Consider the following 19,686-nt stretch of genomic DNA (forward strand, 5'->3'; position numbering starts at 1 on the left):
TACATCATTCGAGGGTCTGAGTGTGAGCAGGTCCAAGTCCCATTGAACAGAAGAGTGTCATAATATACACCAGTATATCATGGTGCAGACACACACACACACTGATGGACATGCAGCGGGACCAATCAGCATACACAACACCGCAGCCAATCACCAGTGAGAGCACACGCACTATAAAGACAGGGGGCATCAGATTTCCCGCTCATTCGAGTAGCAGCCAGCTCGGAGCACAGAGCTCACAGCCTGCAACACAGACATTCACCATGTGCTGAGTGCATCATCTGGTTAGGACTCGGCAAGGGTCAACAGTTAAAGCTGGTATTGTATTTACCCACAGTTCAAGTATGTTAATATAGTTAACCTTGTAATAAAATAGAGTTGCACCACTTCCAGTGTTGGTGACCTGTTTGTGATCCAGAACACCCAACACATCAAAGAGGATAAAAGAGGGCGAGGTGCGCATCATCTCCTCTTTCAGGCTTCACCAAAGGCCCAGCCTTTGCAGAACGTGGCTCCGACTAAACATTAGATTGGTCGAGGACAACAGAAGTTCACTTCAAACTTAAGCAGACCTTTGCGGATACCTTGGAGTTACCCAGGGGACCACAGCACAGGTCCTTTTGCCCAATTGCCCCCACTCGGTCACATTAGATCGAATTTACAGCACACAAACAGGCCATTCGGCCCAACCTGTTGACGCTCCTCGCAGCCTTATCAGCCAGATGATCACCCTATCGTTCTATTGCTTCCTCCCTCATGTCTTTATCCAGATTCCCCTTAAATACACCTGTACTCTTCACATTCCCTGTGGGAGCGAGTTCCACATTCTCACCACTCTCTGGGTAAAGAGGTTTCTCCTGAATTCCCGACTGGATAGTTCTGCATTCCAGCAACCAGAGGGGAATCCACGTTGATACTTTTTATAGAAACATATTTTAAAATCTCTTTGTAGTAAATATGATACCAGAGAACTTCAGAAAAGCATTGGGCACTGGTCTCCCAAGACAGGATCTTTACACCCCACACAACTGTCTGATTTATTCTCTCCACCAGAGCCCGACATATTCAAATAAGACGGCCAGTCTCCAAACTCCTCCAGGCAGACGTGATCAGCCCACAGTCCTTGAAATCGAAGAAAACCTATTTCAAAAGGTGAATTATAAAGCTGCTCACCGAGAGCGTGGGTTTCCTTGCCTCGTTGCCACTCTCCCAACCTACTCCATCACCCTTCTGCATTGCCGTCAGTGCTACTTGGCATCCAGATTCCCGTCATCGCTGTTCAAGGCAAACCACATACAGAGTCAGCAGTGAGGGGGAAGATCATCAAGGTCACACCCACCCCAGCCTCGTGTCCACAAGACCATCAGACATAGGAGCAGAATTAGGCCACTCGGCCCATCGAGTCTGCTCCGCCATTCAATCATGGCTGATATTTTCTCATCCCCATTCTCCTGCCTTCTCCCCATAACCCCTGATCCCCTTATTGATCTAGAACCTATCTATCTCTGTCTTAAAGACACTCAGTGACTTGGCCTCCACAGCCTTCTGCGGCAACATTAACTTGCTGTCAAAGGCCCAGCAAGTTCCATTTGTGCATTGGGGGGGGGGTTGGGGGGGGGGGGGGGGTTCTTTTTGTTGTAAACCTGTGGGCCAGAAAGGGTAGGAGCGGAAGCCTGAATTCGGGCCTCACCTTCCGGTGCTATTCTGAAACTGGCCAGCGGGGGGCAGTCCAGGCGGGGTAGAGGGCTGACCTCTGAACACCCCATCGGCTGAGATCGCAAGGCCGCCCACTCTGATTGGGCAGATTCCTGAAGGTTTCAATCTCCTCCCCGCCTTGCCAAGTCAACAGAACTCAGAATCGACAAAGGCAGTCGCTCTGAGAATATTGCTAAAACACACCGTTATCGTATTTCAAGGCCCTCTTGTTTTTCCCCCCCTCCCAGAGTTGCTCACAAGCAGCATCCTGGAGATTGATTCTCCATTCCTGGAGAGACCAGGAAAGGTCACGGGAGGATTGGCCCGGTGGTACAGGCATCCCGCCAATCACCAGAGGCTAATCTCATGAACCTCTCCATTCCCATGAGAAATGAGACTGGATGTCCAGGGAACAAGGTTGAAATTCTTCCCTCAGACAAGAGAAATAAAGGACAACTTCCCTTCCCTGTGATTAATCATTAAAATGCTGTTTCAAAGACATACAGACTTGGCAGCATGCCGTTGGTTAAAGAGAAGAACATTTATATGAAACACATACTCCCCGCCCCACTCACAAACACTTGGTGAATCCAGAGGACGCAAAGGACATCATGGCAAGGATTTTGCTGAGGAGGTGAAAGTGCCACAAGGTGACTGCACAATACACACACAACAGCTGTTAATCTGCTGTCTAACAGGAGCAGAGGGACAAGAGGAGGCCATTTAGCCCCTCAAACCTTCATTCCCATTTCGTCACAGCATGGCTTCCCCACAATGCCATCCCCCCATCCACCTGCCTCGCAGGCACATCCGGAGACAGCCTTTCTCAACAAGAAGATCCATCTCCGTTTTCAAACGTGCAATTGACCCCCCCCCCGGCCTTAACCCCCAGCTCCACGCAATCTATCCTCATCGTTTAACTCCTTTGACACCAGTGTGATTCTGCGTTGCCAGGGAGCCTTTCTCCCGACTCTCAGGACAACCCAAAGGATGATCCACAATTAATCTCACAGATGAAACTGCAGGTGGACAGGAACCTATCGGAAGCGCTGGGGAATCAGTCACAGTACCCCATAATAAGAATCTTTATTATTGTCACAAGTAAGGTTCCATTAACACTGCAATGAAGTGACTGTGAAACCCCCTAGTCGCCACACTCCGGCGCCTGTTCGGGGTGATTCTAAAATGGGGGGTAGTTAGTTAGTGAGTTGGTGAATTGTTTTTGGGTTGAGGAAGGGATTGTTGAATGTTAGTTAAATATGTGCAATGGAAAATATGTTTAAAAACATTTTGAAAATGCGAATAAAAATATTCATTAAAAAAACCCTGATTTAGCAAAAGTGAAGTGTGGGGAGATTCACTAAAACCAGTGAATGGGACTCCATGTAAATGCAGAAGTACTCCATGAAATAATAAACAAAATGAGGGCGTCATCTTCTTCGCCGGATGTTTGATTGTTTAAAAACCATCATAAAATCAGAGAACAGAGTCCGTACGGCGTACAAAGAGGCCATTCAGCCCATCGAGTCTGCATCGTCCCTCGGAAAGAGCGTCCCACCTAAGCCCACTCCTCCGCCCGAACCACACAGCGCCGTCCCCAACTCCAGGATGTTCTCAGTCTGCACACCCCATGTGTGCAAACATACATCTGCTCTTGGAATTACACCTGGGATTGGTCCACATTTATGGCCAGTTGTTCATGAATATTAACTGCAGCACCATCTGGAGTGTAAACTAAACTCGGAAATGTATTCACCGAGAGAGGGTGGTCAGTGACTAAGATAACAGCCCTATTTGCCCAACACCAGCGAGGTCAGTAAAGGAGCTCGTTCTGCGCACATCGAATTCTGTTAATTAGCAATCTTTGATCTGGGAACTTCCCCAGCTCCCAATGTGAAACCGAACTAGGTTCAGAACTGTAGACCCGAACGCTGGCTGGAGGACACAGAGCCCTGACAATGTGGAGTACAGTAAATGCCCTACTTACAATCATCTCATGAAAGTCATCAGCCTTATATCACACAGGAGTCACAGGTCATGAATATCAGGTGCTGCAGGGTCACAGGTCACGGGTATTAGACACTGCAGGGTCACAGGTAATTGTTGTTCGACTGTACAGAGCTGCAATCATAGATTATCATAGAATTTGCAGTGCAGAAGGAGGCCATTCGGCCCATCGAGACTGCACCGGCTCTTGGAAAGAGCACCCAACCCAAGGTCAACACCGCCACCCTATCCTCATAACCCAGTAACCCCACCCAACACTAAGGGCAATTTACCATGGCCAATCCACCTAACCTGCACATCTTTGGACCAGATGAGGAAAGGTCACGGTGGGGGGGGGGGGGGGGGGGTTGAGGTGCTCCAGGATCAGAAGGCCACAAAGGTTAGATTGCACAGGGCGAAAGGTCGGAGTTGGCACCTAATGCAGCGAAACGTGGGTGGAACATCTGGACTGCACAGTTGCCATGGAAACAGGCCCCCAAAACCACTTCCTTTCTTTCTGAAGTCTAACCCCTGCCCCAGGTTGAGAATCCCCTCCTGCATCCCAGCCGCCCAGAATTGGCCACGGCCACCAGGGTGAGCTCAGGCATCACGGACAGCCCGACATTCCAAAGCCTGCCCTCCGGAAAAGGCGGAACAGCACTTTATTTCCTTCAACCCATCAGCTCACGAGTCTGTTTCTCAGAGTGCGTTGTGTGGGTTGGCGTGGCGACAAACTGATTCATAGAACATCGAACACACAGTGCAGAAGGAGGCCATTCGGCCCACCGAGTCTGCACCGACCCACTTAAGCCCTCACTTCCACCCTATCCCCAGAACCCAGTAACCCCTCCGAACCGTTCTGGCCACTAACGGCAATTTAGCATGTCCAATCCACCCAGCCTGCACGTCTTTGGACTGTGGGAGGAAACCAGAGCACCCGGAGGAAACCCACGCACACACAGGGAGGATGTGCAGACTCCACACAGACAGTGACCCAGTGGGGAATCGATCCTGGGACCCTGGTGCTGTGAAGCCACAGTGCTAACCACTGTGCTACAGTACTGTGCTGACTCAATGCAATGAGCCTATTATTAAGTACTGTGATCCAATGACTTCCACGCTGTGGGGCAGCGGGAAGGATTGGGGGGGGGGGGGTGGGGGAGTGTGAAGAAAAGGGGGATGTTTTGCGTTTGCTGCTTTGCCATAATCAGTTCACGTCAGAGCAGTACAGAAGTCTACAACAGGCTTATTTGCAAGGCTTTTCGATCTCTATGCAATCGCTAAATATCTGCACCCACGCTTATCCCAGTTCCAGCTTCGAGACACTTCTGTAGTGTCTGTTTGTGAAGAAAGAGGGTATTACTTTTAATATTTTGGGGGTTCATTGTGTTATTTTGTGAAGCTGTTTTGTGTGTCTGTGTGTGTGTGTCTGTGTGTGTGTGACTACGTTAGTTCAGCTGGGTACTGGGTGTCTGCAGGGTTGAAGACATCGGAGAAGGTATGAAAGTCATGCATTTAGAAGTACATATGGCCAGGTTTCATTTTTCTTCACAAGTAAATATGCCACGGGTAGAAATTTGCATTGGGAGATAAAGAAGGTTTTTTTGTGTTGAGTTGTAAAATTTCAAACGGAATCAAGCTAGGGTTTACAGCTTGGAAAAGACGATGACTAAATAAGGCAAGGTTACTAAATTTAGGTCTGCCCAAAAGTTGGGGGTGGTAGGGAGAATATTGTTTTACATTCTGCGAAAGGCGAGTTTCAAAAAAGGATGAGGACAATGGAATAGAGATGGATGAGGAAAAAAGCGATATGGAGAGAGGTTGGGGGCTGGGTCAAGCTCGCTTGTCGCTGACATCCACGCACTGTCACGCCATGTCTGCTGCCTTTCACCACCAATCAGCAACAGTCAACCAAAAGGAGGGTGGGACCTGAAGCTCTGTTTCAATTCATCCCGTTCTCTTCCCCCACTGCCTAAATGCGACTTTGGACTCTGTGCAATGCTCAAGGATGCAACAGGCGTGACTGCAGCTGAGGTTGGCACGACACCCGCTTGGTTCCTTTTTCAAACCAGCCTGGCTCGGTGGCAGAAGGTGTTGCGACAAATCAAAGCTGAGCTCTTCACTGTGGCACATCGGCACAGCTCAAGAAAGAAGCCACAAAACAAACACATCACCTGTGCTCCCAATATGAGCGGCACGGGCGCACGGTGGTTAGCACTATTGCTTCACAGCTCCAGGGTCCCAGGTTCCATTCCCGGCTTGGGTCACTGTCCGTGCGGAGTCTGCACGTCCTCCCCGTGTGTGCGTGGGTTTCCTCCGGGTGCTCCGGTTTCCTCCCACAAGTCCCGAAAGATGTGCAGGTCAGGTGGATCGGCCATGATAAATTGCCCCTCAGTGTTTAGAAAGGTTAGATGGGGTTACTGGGTTATGGGGATAGGGTGGAGGTGAGGGGATAGGGTGCTCTTTCCAAGGGCCAGTGCAGACTCGATGGGCGAATGGCCTCCTTCTACATTGTAAATTCTATGATCTATGATAATCGCTGTCATCATGGCCTTAACCAGGTGCATGGTGAGGTGCTGATAACAGGCAAGATGTAGAAAAAAAGAGATTCTTGGAAAGCATTTCCGCTTTGCAGTGATATAATTTCTTGCAAAGAGCTTTGACCAGTTACGCTTCGACCAGTGAGGTTCATCGATGTTGGTTTCAGCAACTCACTGTACGAAATGCCTCAGTATTCGAAGAGTGACTCTTGATTCATGGGCTGCTGGGGCTGAAAGGCCTGTATATTATTGCAGTCTCGTCCTGCTTGCAGTCATTAATGAGGGGAATTCAATCTCTTACTTCCTGTCCCCCGTCATCTAATCTTGTCCTCTCCGGCAACACCCCCCCCTCCCCCCCATCATCAGCCTCTCCCTGGGCTGATCTGAATACAGATGGGGTTGGTGTGGGGGGGGGCAAGACTCTGCTCGCTGCTCACAGCGGCTGTGCTGTCTGAACACAGACGGTCTGGGAGCAGGGGAAATTGCTGAGTCAGCGTTTGGAGATCTGTCCCAATTCAATAAATGTTCAAGGGCACATCGGACAGCGGGGACACGATATCGAGGCAGAGAAATGTTGGCAGTTTCCGCAGAGACATCTGTTTGTGTGTGTGTGTGTGTGTGTGTGTATGATGAGTCAATATAACCTCTGTGCCATCCTTTCCCTCACACCAGCTGAGTGTCACTTTCAATCAATGTCAATTCTGGCATCACCAGTCCGGACCAGCATACACGAGCAAGCAGGGTCCAAAATCAATTCAAAGTGTCTTGGGGGCAGGTGGACTTCATCTTCAGATCAGCCATGATCCCACTGAAAGGTTGACCAGGGTCGAGGGGCTGAATGGCCTCCTCCTGTTCCGGCGTACCAGACAGACATGTACACGTGAATGGACACTTGGCGTCACTCGCCTGTTTCCTTGACAGTGCCACTCTCTCTGTGGTAGCCCTTGTCCATTGGTCTGGAAGATCCCTCCACTTGCGTCTTCCTTTCTGCCGCTGCCCCTCGGGCAGAGAGAGCCTCTCACTTGCCTTTGTCAACGAGAAAGAAAGACTGGCGGCAATGATCCCAGGATGACCCAAAGTGCTTCACGATCAGCGAACTAGTCTTGAAGTGCAGGAAATTCAGCAGCCAATTTGTGCACAGCAAGATGCCACGGCCAGCTAAGTGATGGCGACCAGATCATCTGTCCTTTGGCGACGGCGGAATAGAATCACAGAATCCCTACAGTGCAGTAGGAGGCCATTCGGCCCATCGAGTCTGCATCGGCCATTCGAAAGACCACCCTACCTGGCTGAATTTCCCCGTCCCACTCGAAGAGGCAATTGATCGTGGCCAATCCACCTAACCTGTAGATCTTTGGACTGCGGGGGGAATCTAGAATACCCAGAGAAAATCCATGCAGGGACAGGGGTGGGGGGGATATGAAAACTCCACACAGACGGTTACTCGAGGTCGGAATCGAATCCGGGTCCCTGGCGCTGTCAGGCAGCAATGCTAACCAATGTGCCGCCGTGCCACCCTTTTGATAAATGTCGGCAGGTGAGATTCTCCCAGCTCTTCCCGAACGTGGGCCACGGGATCCTTTAAATACATTTCCGAAGGCAGATAGTGCCGTGGTTTAACATGTCATCCATGAGGCAGCACGTCTGACGGTGCAGCAGTCCCTCACCACTGTGGTGGAGCGCGTCCGGAATCTTATACCCAAAAATGCCAAGTGGGTCTTGGAGCGGAGACTTGTACCCACTGATGGTGCCACATCAAAGCAGGCCAGTTGGGACACAACTCGGGCCTGATCTTTGTGGAGGGTCTGCTTGCTGCCTCACGTCTGGTGCAGACATGACTCAGCGAAAGGCAGCTGAGTCACGCTCGCTGGGGGGGGGGGGGGGGGGGAAATGGAGCTGGCTTTGAGCAGGTCGCTGAGAGTTTGCAGTGGTTAGATGAATTGTGACAACATCCCATTCTGTTTAAAATTACAAATTCTGCAAAAAAAAACTGCACATTTTCAGCAATTGGATAACTCAACAACCTCATTTATATTTCATGATTGCACATTACATGAAATCAATAATGTGGGGCTGGTTTTAAGCGAAGGAGACATATATTTCCAGGCAGACTATTGCGCAAAGTCGTCGACAGTGCAAAAAAAAAAAACCTGCCTCGTTCTACCCCTTGCGATTGCCGACCCAGTCACAGAAAGTGGGCATTCAGCCCATCTGGGCTGGTGCTGGCTCTCAGACAGAACTGTCCAGTCAATACCCCTCTCTTTCCCCGGAACCCTGCCACATCCTCCCCGCCAAGTCTTTGTCCAATTCCCTTCCCAAAAGTTCCTGTTCCCTGCAACCTTTCTCAGGCAGGACGTTCCCGATCAGTGTGCAAAATAAATCTCATCTCCACTCAACTTCCTTCGGCAATCACCTTCAATCTCTCTTTTCTGGCTCCCATCCTCTCTCCAGTTTATCACCCCATTCACCAGTCGATGAATTGCCCAAATCCCCCCCCCCCCCCCCCAAACAAACGGTACCCTTCGTCTGCAGACCGTTCGGGAGTACGAGATCGAAGGGAAATGGTTTCCGCTGGGTGAAGGGCCATGATCGGAGGACACAGATTGAAGGTGGTGGACAATTGTGCCTCTTGAAGGACCTGCTGCGGATGGAGGATCCAATATCTGAGCCCGCATCCAGGTGGATCAACCAGGCCACTGTGAAGGAACATCAAGCCTGGGCAGTTCGCAGTGTCAGTAGACATCAACCGATCCGATTCTGTCTATCATTGAGGACAAAGAACACCCCAGATACCCCATCATCAGCTAAAAGGGACCACAATCATCGCAGGCCACGAGGTTGTCGGAGACATGATAAAGTTGCAGGTTTCTCATCACACGTGGCTGACTGACACGTGCTAGAAGCAACATCCATCCATACACAGATGGGCAGCATGGTGGTGCAGTGGTTAACACTGCTGCCTCACAGCGCCGAGGTCCCAGGTTCGATCCCGGCTCCGGGTCACTGTCCGTGTGGAGTTTGCACATTCGCCCCGTGATTGCGTGGGTTCCGCCCCCACAACCCAAAGATGTGCAGGGGAGGTGGATTGGCTAAATTGCCCCTTCATGGGAAAAAATTAATTGGGTACTCTAACCTTAAAAAAAATACATTCATCCACCCGCCCTCTGCAAACAAAAGGGACATGTCCAAGCCCTGCACCTTTCTTCAATTTCGCCAGAGCTTGGAGGGTCGACAGTCCCCCGTTGTTTTCTCCGTGGCAATGCCTCAGCCAATCAGAGCCGACTGGCCAAACAATCATCACCTTTTCTCCTGTCGTGCCAATCGTTGGGATTGTTTGAAATTTGGTATTCCTGTGTTTGTCCTGAAAAGTGCACAACGAAAAGCTTCAGCAACCTGTCTCCCTTTTCAGCAATGTACCCATATTTACGAAGGTGCCCTGATTACATTAATTCAAGGAGGATTATCTATATTAATTAACTATGATGAGATTAATTTGAATATCATTACAGATATTTACAAATTAAGATGATTACATTAATTCGCACATCATTCCACTGTTTCCTTCACCTCATCCCTGTTGTATACCTAACCTGCACATCTTTGGATGCTAACCACTGTGTCACTGGTTTTATCCCGAAGTTATTTGTGTCAAACACAATGTCCAGTGGTGAGTTGCGTATCGTCATGCCTCTCTGGGGAAAGAATTTCTTCTTGGACAGTTTCGTCCAGTCACACCTGTGGCCGGCCCACATCCATTGAGTTGCCCTCGTGATTCCCACAATGGTCGGCTGAGCAATGATCCCTCCGCCCTGCTGGCAGTGTCTGGCGGAGGGTTCCAAGGTAGCTGGTGGGAGGCTGAGAATTAGTTGGCTGGATGGCTGGTTGGTGATGTGGAGCGAGGCCAGCAGCAGGGGTTCAATTGCCCGTACCGGCTGAGGTTGTCCATGCAGGCCCCGCCTTCTCAAGCCTTGGCCCGAGGTGTGCTGACCCTCGGGTTAAATCACCACCAGCCTGTGGTCGCCTGGGACTACGGCCACTTGACTTTATCGTTTGCAAGTCAATTCTCCAAATGGACCTGCAAAGCAGCAGGATTCGGGGTCGCACTGGAGAATCCCCCGTGGTTTAGCTGGACAGACTAAGGATAGGCGGAGGCCATTCAGCCCCTCGAATCAGCTCCGCCATTCAAGTCGAACTTGGCAGATCTTCATTTCGAGGCTTGCCTCTGCTCCATAAACCTTCCCCAGGCCAGCACCGATCCAGGCTTCAACTGAGCTGACGGTACAAGGATCAGGGGGACTGGAGACTTTGGGCAGAAGCTGGAGGGGGGGGGGGGGGGGGAGATGGTCTGGGACTGACTGGGTCGCCTCAGCAGAGAGCCAGCATGGACGCGATAGGCCGAATGGCCGCTTCCTGTGCCACTGTTACCCGCTGACCCTCTGAACCCCAGCACTCATGCCTCTTGGGCCAGTGGTTCCCACTCTCGCTGCCCTTTGTGTGAAGGAGTGCTTCCTGATCTGGCTGTGACATCACACAGCACCCAGGATAGATTCTGCAATGCAGAAGAACACAGGCACGTTGGGAATCGGGAAAGAGAGAGAGAGAGAGAGAAAACGATAACTCACTTCTGGAGGCAGCTTTGAAAGCATAATTTCCGAAGATAAGGCACGAACAAAAAGCCAGAGGAGCAATAAAGACTATCTCGGCGAAGGCAGAAATCATTGCGCGTTATGGCCTTTGAGAAAACCTGAAGGGGCGAACATTTCTCGCCACAATTATCAAGTCATAAACAGCAGACTACGTGCCTGCTGGGTTGGTGCATTCACTGCCTGCCCATTTATCTTCCCACTCCGTTTAATTTAACTTGGCTCCCTCCAAGAATGCTCTCAGAGTGTTTGACAAACAGGCTGGCTGCAAAATCCAATCAGTTTGTGAAATGGCCCCAGTGGGTTTTTTGCTGCAGGATCAATGCAAAGTAACGATTCGACGGCCGTCTCTTTATTAATCTGAGTCATTCCATGTTCCTCCATCTCCGCCCTCTCTCTCTCTTTCTGGATGTCTCCCCCTCTCCATTTTGGGGTATGGGCGGCACTGGCGAGTATGTTGCCCAGGGTCTCACCCCTCTCAATTGGTTGTGGGGGGTTGGGGTTTGGCACCCACGCTGGATATTATGGATCTGATTCAGACACAGCGTTGGTGTTACAATCCAACATTCTCCTGCCTACGACCCAAGCCTTCCGTGGAAACTTCATTCAGAGCTCCCCCCATCAGAATGTAAAGTTCCCTGCAAATGTGACAGAGCGGATTCAATTCTGAGCTAAATGGCCGACGGCATGGTGGCACAGTGGTTGGCACCTCACGGTGCCAGGGAACACCCGGTTCGATTCCCGGCTTGGGTCACTGTCTGTGCGGAGTCTGCACGTCCTCCCCGTGTGTGCGTGGGTTTCCTCCGGGTGCTCCGGTTTCCTCCCACAGTCCAAAGATGTGCGGGTTGGGTGGGGTTATGGAGTGACGGGGATAGAGTGGGGGAGTGGGCCGCGGTGGGGTGCTCTTTTGGGGGGGGGGGGGGCGGTCGGTATAGACCCGATGGGTCGCATGGCCTCCTTCTGCACTGTCCTGATTATATTCGAGCTCAATGACATCCTCTACCCGTCTGCCAATTGGATCGACCTGACCGAAAACATCATCTTCGGCCCGTAACCTTTGACCGACAGAATTCTGGGCACTGGAATGACGTTGGAATGCCATCTAAGGGAAGGGAATAGGAAGGATTTGGTCCTCTGGAAAAGTAGAAAAATGCAACGAATGGAGACAGGTTGGAATTCAAAGGACAATTGAAGGTGTACAATCATTAAAAATGGAGGATGGCTTGTGGCGCATTGAGGAAGACCCAAGCCTCGGAGCCGGAAGCTGTGGGTCCAAGTCCTGCCCCGGGACCAGATGGTGGATGAAGGGGCATTCACAATGCAGCCAAACAGGTCGAAGGTCAACTGGCAAATCCTCCCGGCATGCACTGGTGATGAAAGCCATCCCCATTCCGGCTGGGGTGGGGTTGGGATCTGCCCCCTCATCCCAAACCCTGGTGGAGGACCCGGCATTGTGAGTCAGACCTACCTTCCGGCTGACAACTCAGGCAGGCAAATTCGCAACGGGTTGTCAAGGGGAAGGGATTTAATCCATTGGAATTCCTGGCAATGGGCATGGCCGTGAAGAGATGTGGACCGTTCGCCTTCAATGCAACGGAGCAAATTCAATTGGACTTTGGTGCAATGGGACAGGGGGGGAAAATGGGAAGAGCGTTATGTCCACTGGAATTCCAAATGGAAGACTGTTTGACTCTGAGCTGGATTGAGGAATGGGAACTCATTCAGGCTCAGCTCCGCTCGGTGAGCAGTACGAGGGAGAAAGACAGTTCCGACTGAAGAGGTGAAAAGCGAATGGGAGTTCTGAACAGTTCCCAGGATCAATCTCTGTGGGAGCTTGTCCCTGAGAAATGGTGTCAGTCTCCGCACTGCCGATGAGAAACACTTTTTTTCCAAATGAAATATCCTGGGCGGGATTCTCCGCTTGCTGACACCGGAATCTCATTCAGCGATCGGGCGGGAAATCCCGGTTGACGCCGGAATCGGGGGTGGTCCTGTCTTCGGACGCTCCGCCTCCTCCAGGACGGCGTAATTAGTGAGTACGGCGCACTCCGTTGAGACGGCCTCAAGTCGTCACCTGAAGGCCCTCCCCCGATGCGCCGCCCCCCCGCTGGGCCGACGGCGTGGATCAATTGAGCTCTGAGTTTTCGACAACCTCACGTGGCGGCTGCGGACTGTGTCCAGCGGTGCCACAGTCGGGGGGGGGGGGGGAGTCGTTCCGCTGGTGGCGGGGGCTTTGGCGGGGGCTGGGGGGGGGGGGGGGGGAAGGACTGGTGGGGGGTGGTCCGGGGGTGGCAAGAGGGGTTACGGGGGGGGGGGCACTAACAGGCAAGTATGGGTCCACGCGTAGGCTGCGGCCGCTGCCCGACCGCTGCGGGACGTCCACATGCACGGCGACGGCGACGGCCCGGCAATTCTCCGGCCGTTCCTGTCGGGAACGGCGGGGGTTTTACCTGGCGCGGCTGCGAGCCCCCCACCGGGCGGAGCATCGGAGCGAGGGCGCCCCCGACTTTCTCATCGTAAGACTAGACACATTCTCCGGAGATGGCCTCAAAATCGGAGAATCCAGCCCCTTATTTACCGGCAGGGATTCAACAGGACCTTTCCCAAAACATGGAAGAATTCAGAAAAGGGTGGTATTTAAAACAGACATGAAATAGACTCTTGCTCATTCGAGGAATTAGAAACTATATCTTGGCACCAGTGACACTGGGCCTATAAGTTGCAAGAGTCAGCATGTTGTGGGCTGGTTCGATTGCCTGGTAATTGAGTGCAGAGAGTTCACCTTTCAGCTCAGTTTATAAATACCCCTGGTCACATTCCTGGGCCTGCGGAGACCTGTCCAATTGACCAGCCGGTCCGTGCTGCGCTCCCACTCTGTGCTGTAACACCCTCATTTCCCTTTCTGCAAACACAACTCATTCAAACCTCTGCTGTCCTCCTCAATGTAAAATCAGCCGCCCTGTGATCGGCGACCTGCAGGGTCTCCCAGTCGGCCAGTACCCGGTCCGTACCCCTGCTCACCTCTGTAACCCCCTCTGGCCTGCCCAACCCCAAGATCACCTCTGATTCCGACCTGTGAAATGTCTCCGATTGTCATGACTCCACCATTGGCCGCCACGGCTTCAGCGGTCAGTGCCCTGAACTTTGCAATTCCATCCTTAAACCTCTCCACATCTCTTAACCAAAGACACTTGTTTTCTAAACCGTTCAATCTCTCTTCATACGACAAACCCCTCATCTCAAGAATCAACCTGCCGATCCTCCTCTGAACTGCTTCCAATGCCACTACTACTTTTGGGGAGGAAATCTACCATCCTTACACATCGGGCGGAAGTGTTCCTCTCCGAACTTCCCTCTGAACTGGCCACCCTGACGCTGTATCAGAACAATGGTTCAAGAAAGCAGATCACCATTATCTCCTTTGGCCGTTAAATGTTAGCTTTGCCGGCAATTCATCGAAAACAATCAGCACGGTGGCGCAGTGGTTAGCACTGCTGCCTCACGGCGCCGAGGTCCCGGGTTCGATCCCGGCCACGGATCACTGTCTGTGTGGAGTTTGCACATTCTCCCAGTATTTGCGTGGGTCCCCACAACCCACTAAATTGCCCCTTAATTGGGGAAAATGAATTGGGCACTCTTTTAAAAACAAATGTTTTAAAACAATCAACAGCATTTACAGATATGTCCTTCCCTTAATACAGATAAAGGCGCAGGTTAATGAGAGAAAGACAGAGTGATGTTCAAAAGCAAGGGGGGCTCCAAACGATCAAGGTTTTAGATACAGCACATAAATATGAGCTGTTCCCAGTGGCGGAAAGAGTGGTAATTAGGGTTCGAGTGACTGGCAAAAGGGTCAGAAGCAATACAAAGACCAACTTCCTGATGCAACCAGTGATTTGGATTTTGTAGGAGGGAAGATTGCCCAGATATGGGGGAGTGCGACAAACTCTTCAGTGGAGCTGGTGCAGGCTCGATGGGCTGAATGGTCCACTTTCAGCGCTGTGCTTTTCTCTGGGTCTACGCTGCTCGTTCGTCGACACCCGAGGACGGATCAATTCCCAAACATTGAACAACGAACGGAAAGTGTTGCGTTTTTCATTTCCTTGCGCTTCGTCCACAGATCAAGGTGCAAATCACTCAAGAGGATTGGTGAACACGCTAATATGGAGGGACACTAATTAAGGAGCAGAGAAGATGATGGCTGCGTTACCCATTTGGAGAGTTTGTTCAAGCGTCTGAATGGGGACTTTGCTCAGAACAAATTGAGGCTAAGTCTGAATCACACGATACATGGCATCATTTGCCCACCTCCTGATAGAGAAAACCTAACACGTGCCCATTCGAAGGTGGACCACAAGGTGCGATCGGAGCACAGAGTGACAAAGAGTCCATTCAGCCCAGCTCTCTGAGAGTGCTTGATCTCATTCCCAGTCCCTTGTTTATTCGACACGAGCGCGCCCTGTGACAACTCTTGCTGCACTGTGATGAGAGATGCATGAGCAGTGAGCGGGTATGTGACTGGGAAGCTTGCTATCTGTCGATGATATCTCGCCTGGCTCTCCTCCCTTGGACGCCCATGGCCTGCCATCCAGCTGCAGGTGCTGCAGCAGTGTCGACCACTGCCCATCACCCAGTCCCTGTGGGGCCGAGGCTCGGCCACTCCAACAGTGTCGGAGAGAAAGGGTCTAACACTGCCGGAGGATTAAGCATTTCAAATGAGGTGGATCCCAGGTTGTGCCCCCGGAGTAAAGATCCCAGGGACACGACTTAAAAGAAGGGCAGGGCGTCCTTCCCATCATTCCCTCAACCAACATCACTCTGACACATTAGGAAGTCATAAAGTGGCCATCGCCCAGGTGGCCATAGGCTGCTTTCCCCGTTGAGGGGGAGAGCTGACCGGTGGTGATTTAACCTGAGGGTCAGCACACCTCAGGCGAGGGGCGACGTTGAGACGTCTTCATGGACAACCTCAGCCGGCACGGGGAATTGAACCCATGCTGGCCTCGTTCCGCATCACCAACCAGCCGTCTGAGCCAAACAAATTGTCTAGTAATTGTCACACCGTGGGATCTTGCTGTGTGGAAATTGCCTGCAGCGTCTCCTCCATCACCAGAGTGACTGTGGTCCAGAAAGGACTGAACCGACTGAGGTTATTTGGGACAACTGAAGGTTTTTGGGGGTCAGCTCTTCATTTTTCCCTGTGCAAGGGAGTGCGGAGCTGATGGAGTGAAGGGAGATGCAGCAAGCAGGACGTGCCTGTTCTAAAGGCACAGGGAAAGCCCGGCGCTGCGCAATGGTGGACCACAGGGTCACACAAACGGCCAGAGAGCTGACCTTTAACCAAGCCCCTTTCTCAATGCGGTCCTGGGCCATGAGTGACCGGTGGCTGGAGATGGGAGCAGCGACCACCAGCCCCAACAGAGGCAGAAGGGACCCACGGTCCACCTGCACTGCATCAGCAAGCCTGGGCGATTCAGTACCTCACGTCCCCACTCCCCTCCTACACCCCCCCTTCAAACTCCCCCCCCCTCCCCCTGCCTCCCCCTCTCTCTCTCTCCAACCCCAGCTTTCCAATCAAAGCGATTGATTGAACTTCACCAGGAAGAAGCAGACACACGGACCCTGTACTATTCAACAGCTTCCTTTGCCTTGTTGACTCGCTGCAATAATACACCAAGATGCGAATGAGGAAGATGAGGAATAGCAAGGGGGCAACAGAATTCATTCGGTCTGACAATGTGGGATTGGTTAATCACACCATTCCCCCTCCAGCTAATCGGTCATCTCCAAGGTCAACACTAGGGGGCAGCATGGGGGCCCAGCGGTTAGCACTGCTGCCTCACGGCGCCGAGGACCCGGGTTCCATCCCGGCCCCGGGTCACTGTCCATGTAGAGTTCGCACATTCTCCCCGTGTCTGTGTGAGCCTCATAGAATTTACAGTGCAGAAGGAGGCCATTCGGCCCATCGAGTCTACACCGGCTCTTGGAAAGAGCACCCTACCCAAGCCCACACTTCCACCCTATCCCCATAACCCAGTAACCCCACCCAACACCAAGGGCAATTTTGAACACTAAGGGCAATTTATCATGGCCAATCCACCTAACCTGCACATCTTTGGACTGTGGGAGGAAACCGGAGCACCCGGAGGAAACCCACGCAGACACGGGGAGAACGTGCAGTCTCCGCACAGACAGTGACCCAAGCCGGAATCGAACCTGGGACCCGTGGAGCTGTGAAGCAATTGTGCTATCCACAATGCTACCGTGCTGCCCCTAAGCTGTCTCACCCCCACAACCCAAAGATGTGCAGGGTAGGTGGATTGGCCACGCTAAATTGCCCCTTAATTGGAAATATTTGTAAAAAAAATAGATTTACAAACATTTGTTTAACTCTCCCAGCACTGGGGGTGTGTAGGTGTGTGTCCAAGTTGAGTGAGGGGGGAGGGGATTGACAAGGTCCACAGTTATATCACTGACTGCAAGACTCAAAGAACAAAGAACAATCCAGCACAGGAACAGGCCCTTCGGCCCTCCAATCCTGTACCGGTCATGATACCACCCTTGGCCAAACCCCTCAGCACTTCCTTGTGACGTATCCCTCTATACCCGTCCTGTCCATGTGTTTGTCAAGATGCCTTTTGAACGCCGTTAATGTATCTGCTTCCCCAACCTCCCCTGGCCACGCGTTCCAGGCACTCACCACCCTCTGTGTAAAAAACCTGCCTCGCACATCTCCTCTAAACTTTGCCCCACGGACCTTAAACCTATGCCCCCTGGTGACTGACCCCTCCACCCTGGGAAAGAGTGCCTGCCCATCCACTCTGTCCATGCCCCTCACAATCTTGTGGACCTCTATCAGGTCGCCCCTCGACCTGCGGGGAATGAACAAGCCTGCTGTGAGGCCTTTGACTCTCAATGGGGGAGAGCCTCCATGGGGAGATCAATTAGGTCCTCCCTGTGGGTCTCATGGGGGGGGGTTACAGGAGGCACCAACATGAGGCCCCACTGCCCTCCCCCTCCCTCCCCGAGCTCAGTACCTCTGGTACCCAGTACTCCTAGGTGCCCCTTCCCCTGCCGACTCTCTGCTTGGAGGGGTTGGTTTGCTGTGTTGCTCTCACCAACCCTTCGACTGATAGGAAGAACGCCACTGTCCAAATAGTGGCAATGGGATCCTTTACAATGAGCACTAGGTTGGCCTCTATGGAACATCCCAGGCCGAAGACAGCACCCTCTGACAGTGCAGCACCTCCTCAGCACTGCCTGGGGAGCATCGGCCTGGATTAGAGTGAGATTTGAACCCACTTGGTTCAAGGAGAGTCTTACACAGTGAGCCATGGCTGACCACCATACACCCACAGAGATGTGTCCAGCGAGGGTCCCGGGGGCTGTGTCTTCTGGGTAGCTCAGCAGCATTGCGCCCAAGAAACTCACTTGGGTAAGTAGCGGTACCCATCCAATTAACCAGTTAGACAAGGGCCGAAGCGAAGGCTAAAAGGGCAGGGGCAAGAGGCAGGTTGGAGGGGGTGAGGGGTTTAGGGTGGAAGTAAGTGGGGGTGGGGAGGTGGGTGAGAGGCAAGGAAAGGGGTGAGTAACTCAGGGTGGGGTAGAGTCGTTGGGGTATAAAATAACTTGATTCGGAACAACCCGATCAGGGGGCTGAGCAACAAAGAGGAAAAGGTTTGAGAATATCGTCTCTTCCCTGACTCCATGAATGCTTCCCAATCCCTCCAGCACAGCTGATCCCAGAGGAAGATATTCTGGCGATAGGCGGCCCAGATCACAGTGCTGGAGTCTGAGCACTGTTGATGATAATTGATGGAAGGGCTGTGTTCAATCCGATTACCCCACCCCCCTCCCCGCCATCCTCCTCTTCCTGGGTCATTTCCCATTAACCAGAATCCATTTGAGTAATGAGCTCTCGTTCCTCGGCTCCCCTTCCTCCCTGTAATATGATTAATTTCAAGGTTAAGGACACACAGCAGACTTTCCTGCTTCCAATAGCCGCCTGGGCTCGGAGTGAAATCACATCACTGCTATTTCGGAGACGTGACCAGGTGCATCGGACTGAGGGGGGGCTGGTTTCAACAAGCAGCAATGACACTGATCTCTAAAGCACAGGCCGATACACAAAGGTACAGCTGCGCTCACACACACGCACATAGCCAACACTGTTTTATTCGTCCATGGGATGTGGGAGTCGCTGGCTGTGCCAACATTTATTGTCCATCCCTAATTGCCCCTTGAGACGGTGGTGGTGAGCTGCCGCCTTCCTGAACCCACTGCAGTCCCTGTGGTGTAGGTACACCCACCGTGCTGTGAGGGAGGGAGTTCCAGGATTTTGACCCAGCGACAGTGAAGGAGCGGCCAATATGGTTCCAACATAGGATGGGGAGCGGCTGGTGAGTCCATTAAACAAACGGGCGGGGCCGGCACGGTGGCGCAGTGGTTAGCTCCGCTGCCTCACGGCGCCGAGGTCCCAGGTTCGATCCAGGCTCTGGGTCACTGTCCGTGTGGAGTTTGCACATTCTCCCCGTGTCTGCGTGGGTCTCGCCCCCCCCCCCCCCCCCCCCAACCCAAAAGATGTGCAGGCTAGGTGGATTGGCCACGCTAAAATTGGCCCTTAATTGGAAAAAGTGTCCTCTAAACTTAAAAAAAGAGCGACAGTCTTTGACAATGTTGCAAAGTCACTTGCAGCCCAGCAATTGCCATTGTGATGATTTTCCCCCCGGAGTCGGAGTACGAGAGTTTAGAGACGGTCCCTAAATGCTGCCTTCACCCTGGATCAGCAGCAGGCTCTGCTCCAGACAGGAGAGACGGCAGGT

Source organism: Scyliorhinus torazame, chromosome 20, assembly GCF_047496885.1.
Source record: "Scyliorhinus torazame isolate Kashiwa2021f chromosome 20, sScyTor2.1, whole genome shotgun sequence".
Classification (NCBI taxonomy): Eukaryota; Metazoa; Chordata; class Chondrichthyes; order Carcharhiniformes; family Scyliorhinidae; genus Scyliorhinus; species Scyliorhinus torazame.